An 8,985-nucleotide genomic window follows, 5' to 3' on the forward strand; every position below is an offset into this window, starting at 1 on the left:
TTAGGTTGTGAGAGCATCTTGAATAGTTGAATGCAGAAGTTCACTCTGACGACTTTGTCTTTCTAAATGGAGGGACAGTAACTTTGTGTGCATATGTAAGCATGTAAAAACTGCAGATAGTCAGATTAACTGCAACAATATTTTGTCTATATCCGCCATTGTAGAACTTCATCTCATGTAAACAACAACGCGGCGCACAGCGTCACATCAAAAAAAGCGCACACCTTTGACGTTGCGTGACTAAATCTCAGTTTTCCTCGTCCATACGTAAAAGCAAAAACAGAGTTTTTGGTAGGAGTTTTTAAAAATCTCTGTTTTCAGAGATTTCAACATTTTTCTGAAAATGGTCAAGTACTAGAAATGGACTGAAAATAAGTTTTACAAAAAAATCATTCAATGTCCAAAGAAAAAGTTTTTCAGACCTTCAGAAAGTCTGGAGAATTACTTCTCAGGGTCAAGTCTGGTGCTTTGGAAGCTAAATGTAAAGATATGAGAGATAGCCTATGACTTTTTACGCAGTACATCATTAAAGATACCAGAAGTTATTTATTGATAATTTCCCCAAAGCTATAGTGAACGATTCATAAAATGCAGGGTTAATGTTAGTTAGTTATTCCTAAGATGTGTTAATATAAAATAAAAATGAAATAACTGTGTGTGTGTAAGTGTGTGTGTGTACGTGCCAGTTTTTGTACTTCGATTTGTAGGTCAGAAGTATTGGCCCTGTCAAAACTGACACAAAGTCAAGGCAGAGAATATTTAAGAAAAACTGTTTTGTATTCTAAAGTCTGTGAATTTAGGCTTTAACACCAGTGACTGCATCTTCAGCCATGTTTAAAGTTATGCTTCATGTTGTGTAATAAGTAATTAGTACAAAAACATAAAGTAGTTTGACTTATCATTACATTTCTCTTTGGCTCTCGGAGGAGGCAGACACACTTTTTCTCTTCTCCCTTATCTTTCCTGCTTATGTCCTTGTCTAGTCTCGCGTTTTTTTTGTATTACTTTCCCTGGAACACTCTCTCACAGTCTGTTTCTAAAACCTAAAGAGAATTATGGAGCCCTGGAGGGACTTTCCCTGCCGGATACACGATGGACAGGTGGCAGAAATGGAGGGTCGTGTGCCTTTCCATCGAGGACGCTGAAGATATCTACCTATTCGGAACCATGATAACAGGGTTCTTGCTGATCGGAGCTTGCTTGGCCCTGGCTTATCGGAGAATTAAGAGAGCGGAACCGGCTGTTCAAACCCCCCGCTGGGATTGAAACGATGGGACGAGGCACGACTTCTCAGAACGGGCTCGAAAGCAGAATGGTTAAGACCTTGGAGACGCTTACAGCTGCCGTAAATACTCAGAATAACACCTCTGAACGTATATTGGGATACATCAAGGAGAGGCCTGCTCAAAATAACCCCCTTGAGCGAAAGTTGGATTGCATCGCAGAACAGCTCACTGCAGTTGTGAGTTCTCAAAATCGGCTGTTTGGGCAAAAGAATGAAAACACCAGCAAGTTTGATACCATCATCGGGAAGCTCGCGGTTCTCCAACGGGAGATTGAGAGACCAGTGTCGGAGTGTTAAAAACAGCTTTGAAATTCTCATGAGTTGTCGCAAAAGAAAAATCACCATCATAATCCGGCTACCCCTTTGGCGCCAGCTGTGGGCTCAAGGCTGGAGCCGAACAAAAACTCCCTGATAACGACTGTGTTGAGTCTGTTCCTTCCCATTCCCTACAAGGCCACCTGGGTTGGCTGGAAGACTGTTTACTTAGCTTGGCAGGGCGAAGGACACTGTCTCAGCTGAACTATGGACACGCACACACATATATATACTGATACTGATAAGCACTCACTGACGCATCACCCTCCCTATCCAACGCCACCTCCAACACTTACCTCCCCCATGATGTGGACATCGGATCAGTTGGAGGCGCAGTCGAAAGATTGCAGCGGTCCCAGATCAGATGTACACACTGGAACTCTTTCCCATGTTACTGTCTGTGTTTATTGTGCTATGGTGTGTTGATATCTGCAAGACCTGCAACTGACAAATAAAGGCTATCTCATCTCATCATCTCATTTCATGTGTCCATGAAACTAAAAGTAAATATACAAGTGAAACTATGGATTGAATAACAGGTGGCAGCTATAGCGTCAAACAAGTTTGACCAGTAGCTGCATTGAGGCACCAGAAGAATTTCTGAGAATTCATGCTTGTAGACTGCATTTGCTCAGGGTTATTGTTAGGAGTGTGTGGTGCTATTGACTACCTTGAAGCGTGTGCTTAACTGATGAAAAAATAAAATAGAATAGAATTCAACTTTATTGTCATTGCACATGTCACAAGTACAAGGCAACGAAATGCAGTTTGCATCCATCCAGAAGTGCTTTAGCTGTAATATAGATATATTACAAAATATATATTAGCAATAATATAGCTATATAGATATATAACAGAAATGTGTCTGTTATAGGTATGAGGGTACAGAATATGGGTTTATTATGGGTACGTTACAATGTACACGGTATGAAGGTATGTTATGAATACGCTATAACTAATAAAAAAGATAGAAGCAACAAAGCTTTTTTTGTCAACTAAAAGGCCAGAATGGTCTGCATTGTACTTTAAACAAGAATACTTTTAAAGGTCACGTTTGTGTTTACCATAGCTGTACTGTTTCCTGTATTTATGACATACAGTGCTGCGAAAAAATGTTTGCCCCCTTCCTGATTTCCTAATTTTGTTGTTTATATGTTTGTCACACGTTTCAGAGCATCAAACAAATGTAAATATCAGACAAAGAAGATAGAAATCAAACAAAATGCAGTTTCTAAATGAAGGTGTTTGTCATGGTCTGAAGTCTGTGACTCCGTGTTTATGTTAAGTTTATTATTATTCTGTGGTTTGGTTATCTTGGGTTTTTGTACTCTCCTGCTTCACGTTTCATGTTCCTATGTCTGTGTCCCCCAGTCTGTGTTTAGTTGGTGTGTGTTGTGTTCAGTCGGTGGGTTTCCTGTTTTATTTTGAAGGTCTCTGTCTGATGTCAGTGTGTTCTATTTAAGGTTCCCCTGCCTCGTCAGCTATTATGTCACCCAGGTGTGTTCCCCTCCTGTTTCCCATCCCCTGATTACTGGTGTGTGTATTTATGGTGTGTGTTCCCTCGTCCTCGTTGCTGGTTCGTCTGCTTCTCTCTGTCGTCATCCCGTGTATTTCCCCGTGCCTCCCTGCATCTTGGTTTCTGGTTAGTTTTGTTAGTTTTGCCCAGTTTAGGTTTTCTTAGTTTCATGTTCACCCTCGCCATTTCTGTTTGTATGTACTTTTGTTTATTAAACTCACTTGCAGAGCTGCCGCTTCCTGGGTCCTAAATCATTCACACACGGCTTGCCCCGCAACCCGTGACAGTACGAACGAGTCAGCATGGACCCAGCGGCATTAAACCCGTCTGAGGAGCTCCGGGACGACATTACCTATAATGTGGAGATTCTCCTCGGGCTGTGGTTGGAAGGCCCTCCGGAAGAGCTTCGCCGCGCTGTTGAAAGCCAGCTACAACGGCTCTTTTCCAGCCTTCCATGGTAATGGAAATCGCTTCCCCCGACCATGCAGGCCTTTCTCCAGCACACACCACACCTTCTCCCAGCCACTACTGCCTCGCTGCTCGACCCACTGGATGTGGTTTTGCCCGGCCCGTCGGAGCCGTCCACGGGGAAGAAACAACAATTGTGCCGCCGGCACATCACCCCACAGCCGGACATTGGGACTTCTGAATCGCCGGCTGTGGTGAGTGAGGACTCTTTTTCTGTTTTGGACTATGGCACTGTTTATTCCGGGGCTGTGTTTGGTGTGGGAGATACTAATGTGAACAGCTATTCACCTGCGCAGCCACCTTCAGCTCAGTTAGCTGCCCAGCAGCCACCTTCAGTTCAGCCCCCTGTGCCTCTAGTGTCTCCTGTAGTTCAGTCTCCAGCCTCGCTACCTGTAGCTCCGTCTCCACTAGCACGGTCTCCAGTATCTCCAGTGTCTCCCATAGTTCAGCTTCCAGTCCCCCTAGCCCCGCTACCCGTAGCTCAGGCTCCAGTGTCCCCGCTAGCGCCGTCACTTGTTCTGTCCCCAGTCTCACTCGTTTCTTCTATGCAGGGAGAAAATCTAATTTCCACCCAGGATGTTTCTCGCGTTTTAGCTGCTTTGGGCACAGTTATGCACTCCAGGGTCTCCCCACAAGCTAGGTTTCAGTCCCCAGCTAATTTTGTATCCCCAAAGGTTAAGCAGCCCCTAGAGAACTATACCGTGTCAGCGCTGTCTGGGCAGAGCCAGTGCTCAGCACAGCACCCATTGCCTTCGTGTCTGCCAGAGGACTCCGTGCCTGCTGGAGGGTCCAAGGGGCCCGTCCGGCCTTCGTCTCATGTCTCCGCTGGAGGGTCCAAGGGATCCGTCCAGCCTGCAGCGCCACCACCTGCGGCTCCCACGCCATTCCCTGTAGCGCCACCACCTGCGGCTTCCACACAGTCGCCTGCAGCACCACCATCTCCGGCTTCCACGCCATCGCCTGCAGCGCCATTCTCGTCTGGTCCAGCCTCAGAATCTTCAGCCTCGTCTGATCCAGCCTCAGAGTCTTCAGCCTCGTCTGGTCCAGCCTCATCATCAGCTTCTGCCTCGCCTGGTTCAGCCACATCATCAGCTTCTGCCTCACCTGGTCCAACCTCCGTGTCTTCGCCTTCAGCGTCGCCTGGTCCAGCCTCCGCCTCGCCTGGTCCAGCCTCTGTGTCTTCAGCTCCAGCGTCGCCTGGTCCAACCTCCATGTCTTCGCCTTCAGCGTCGCCTGGTCCAGCCTCGTCTGGTTCTGCGGTTAACTTGCCACTTCCTCGTCCACACTTTCCAGGCTACTGGTCGGGCGTCATCATCGTCGTGGGCGGCCTCCAGACCCCCTTCACCTGAGTCGCCACCTTTGCCTTCCGCGCGGTCGCCCCCCAGACCAGTGCTGTCATCGCCGCCGCTGCCTTCCGCGCGGCCGGCCTCCAGACCCCCTTTGCCTGAGTCGTTGCCATTGCCTTCCGCGCGGCCGGCCTCCAGACCCCCTTCGCCTGAGTCGCCGCCGTTGCCTTCTGCACGATTGGCCTCCGGACCAGCTCCGTTGTCTCCTTTGCCTGCGTCGCTGCCCTCCTGAACTGTTCAGACTCCTGTGCTGTCGGCCTCCGGGCCGGCTCCCTGAGCTGTCTGTTTTGGACATCTGTGCTGATCTCCTGGTCGGCTCTTTGAACTGGTTTTTCTTGGGCTCCAGTGTTTTGTTTTTTTTATTTTAGACTTGTGTTTTGTTTTGGGACCTTCAGATACTCCTGTTTTGTTTTGTTTGTTTGTTTTTTTACCTCTGTGCTTCCTGGTTCCTAAATCATTCACACACGGCTTGCCCTGGAAACCCGTGACAGTGTTCAAAAAACAAATCTAAAACTAATGTGATTGGGCCACTGAATCCGATTGACATGCTGTGGCATGATCTTAAAAAGGCGGTGCGTGCTCGAAAACTCTCCCACAAGGCTGAATTACAGCAACTCTGCAAAGATGGCTTTAAGAGAAAATCACTGTTTCACACAGGGCCATGTACATAAGTGTGACAAACAGAGAAAAAACAGGAAATTGGGAAGAGAGGGACACACTTTTTCACACCACTGTGTATTGCAGGAATTGTTGTCATGTGGTTTGCTATAATTTGTAATTATTTTTCGTGCAAAAGAAGGAGTTAACAAGAAATTCTCCTTCAATTTTAAACATCAATTTGGACAAGAAGCCCGGTTTTAAAGCATTAACGTGAGTGTGTGACTTAAAGAGTAGGAAAAGGACCATTCCTAAGTGTCTGCTTTGAGGCAGGTGCAAGAGCAAACCTTCCTACTCTAGATGCTAACTACTGGTCGTTGCAGAACTTTACAATGTAACAAAAGATGTAATGTAAAAAATGTTTGTTTTGTTTTTTTGTTTGTTTTTTTGCCTGTCCCGTTTGGCTCTTTTGCCCTCAGAATTGTTGTCTAAAGGCAAAGAAAGATGCCCAACGGATTTACTTTACCAAATTGACCATCCCAGCCTTGCCATAATGGTCCATTTGATTCACCTTTATTGTTTATTTTATTTTCACTTGCTGAATATGGGACAGACTTGACTGGGGGAAAGAAGGGGAGAAAGAAAGAGGGAAAGAGAAACAGCTGAGAAGAGGGACGGGGGAGAAGGGCAAAAGACAAAAACCAACAGAATATGCAGAGAAAAAAATGCATATATCGATCACCTGGATCACCTGTCGAGAAAGAAAAAAGAAAACAAGCAGAAGAGAACAAGAGTAATAGAATAAACAACATCACAATGATAAATGGGAATATGACAGTAAATACTAAATATTAAACATTATTGTGCAGCACGCAAGATAGACAGAACACAGTGTGTTTTGAGGTAGGATGTAATGATCTGCTAGAGGGTGTGGGGGGGCCACAGCCCCGTCCTCCAGGGCATGAAGCAGGTATGGAGGAGATCAAAACTCCAGACATCCAGAGGCCCCCAGAACACAACAGACCAAGGAAGACCAACAGAGGGGCAACTGCGCCACTGTCCCAGAAAGAGCTGAGGAGAGTCCCAGATGAGGGCTCACTCAGCAGCCACGGAGCAGAAGCCAGGGGGAGTTGCAGTGACGCGCCCGTGAGCTCCGCCGGCAGCCAGCTGTGCCTGAGTGACCGAGCCCCAGGCCGAGAGGCCGGGGGCACCCCACCTCCGAAGTGGCCCGAGCGAGCCCCAGGCTCCAGGCCCCGATAAGCGGCCGCCAAGGAGTGAGCCGGTGTGTACCTGGACGCCCATCCCCAGACACAAAGAACCACCAACGCACCGATGTCTGAGGGAGTCCGCCACTGGCAGGGGAAGTGGTGGTGGGGGGAGATAGGCCTCCAAACCTTGGAGGGCCTGAGATGTCCCCAGAGAGGTGGCGTCTGATACCCAACCTGACATATAGACACAGACATACAGGCACACACAGATACAAACATCCATTCCCACCCTCATGCTCTCATATGCACTTACTCCACACTCAACCAACGTGGAGACAGACATAAAGAGACGCTGTACACACGATCACACTCCCCAAGCGTACTCTACGAACCGGGTCTAGGTACCCTTGCCCCTGGAGGGGGGAACTGCACCCAGACCCAGGTGGTGTTACCCTTTTCCCTGCGGTGGGGAGAGGCAGACCGCCCCGACTCCGCAGCAGCAGGGAGGCCCCACACTCCAGACCGCAGTCGGACGGCCAACTCCTCCTCCTAGCCCCCCCGCTCCAGCAGGTCGCAGAGAATGGGGGTGGGAGAAGACTCCAAACCTCCCTCTACCCGCTCATTGTAGTGTTGATGCATGTGTGTTCTAAGGTGCATTTAAAACCCAGGAGGGCATAGAGCTACCTGCCAGAGAGCAGCAGGTAAGCGCATAGTCCCTCCTGCTAGCCCTCAATGTCTACGTGTATTTAAAATTGAGAGGTGGGCAACGATGCCAGGGGTGAGGTGTACACCCTGATGGTAATTTGGATTCCGTGTATCGTGCCCACCCCCAAGATCCTATATGTATGTGTAATGAGAGTGTGAGTAATGTGAATGTCTAAGTTGTGGGATAAAATTGAGGCAGAGGCAGCCAGAAGGGGACAGAGGGGGGGGTAGCCTCCTCTGCACCCTGGGGACATACCCCTACTCCAAGGCCCTGCATGTGTGGGTGGTTGTGGTGGAGCGGGAAGAGGGAGGCAGCTGGAGATGGGGAGGGAAGGAAGGGAGGGGCAAGTGACCCCTCCCTGGGGCCAGCTCCCCCGCTGACCCCAGTAGGCACCCCCATACTCCGTGACCCGCCAGGGAAAGGGGACCCAGGCCCATCCAGACCAGGGCCCAGTGCATCAGCGCCTCCCGGCCCCACAGAGCCCGGGACAGTCCACCCAACCCCACCACATAGAAAACTGCACCCACCCCACCATCCACTCATCTTCCAGACTACATAAGACAATAGACGCCCAGGCTGAGATCTTCCTCCACCTCTCCTGTATCTCCCCCTCCTGTAGAGAGTTCCTGAAGAGAGGAAAGCTCCTGCAAGATGTGACAATCTCCCCCACCAGTTGAAGAGCCCCCCAGGTAATGTAAAAAATGTTATCGTCCAGCCCAGGTCTCCTTATCTTTACTACACCAATGCACCAAATATTTTTCTTGTGATAAATGAAAAATCACAAGTGCACATCTAAATCTACGGGCAATTGAAGGTTAAGAGAGCTGCGTTTCATGCAGGTTCTTTGTTGAATGATGTTTGAGAGTGTGTTAAGTGACGATAAGGTTCTACTTTAAATCAGCAAATGTCAACATACGCATTACTTTCAGAATGATAGCTGTTCAAATGTTGTACTTCGTGTTTGGCGTCCATGTTTCACGCTCTCTAAACACTCACATTCCACAGTATTGTGTCAGTGCAAAGCAGTGTGTCTTTACATTTCCAGGCAACATTACAGTTTTCTGGCAGTGACGGTGCAGCCATCCTGCAGCACCTGCACACGACTGTCACCACTGTTCCATTAGGGTTTTGATGGTCAACTTTTCTGGTTATGATAAGCTCTCATACAAAGTACGAGAGTGCAAATTTACACAGTGCACATAATACTCGGAAAGCAGCATACGCCCTTAAAATACACACCGTACAACATTAGTCATGGCAACTGAAAATTACATGAAAATCTCTGTTTGAGAAGCAGCTGCAACTCTTTTCTAATTCTTAAGTTATCCGTGATGTTGTCTGTAAGTTTTACCGATAACGTTATAATTATCAGGCTTCTTTATGCTCTTCTGTCATGCTCTGTGTGCGTAAGATTGACCAGTCTACGTCAGCAGCTTTATCCCCAGGATTAGTCGGACTTTCCGAAAAGAGCACACACTCTGACAGCAAGGTTATTTTTACTTTTCTGTGGGATGCGGCTTACGCTTCTACACCTCATTACATCA

This window comes from Copadichromis virginalis, linkage group LG3, assembly GCF_057382275.1.
Source record: "Copadichromis virginalis isolate Kocher_CV1m ecotype Utaka linkage group LG3, C_Virginalis_male_GT1.1, whole genome shotgun sequence".
Taxonomy (NCBI): domain Eukaryota; kingdom Metazoa; phylum Chordata; class Actinopteri; order Cichliformes; family Cichlidae; genus Copadichromis; species Copadichromis virginalis.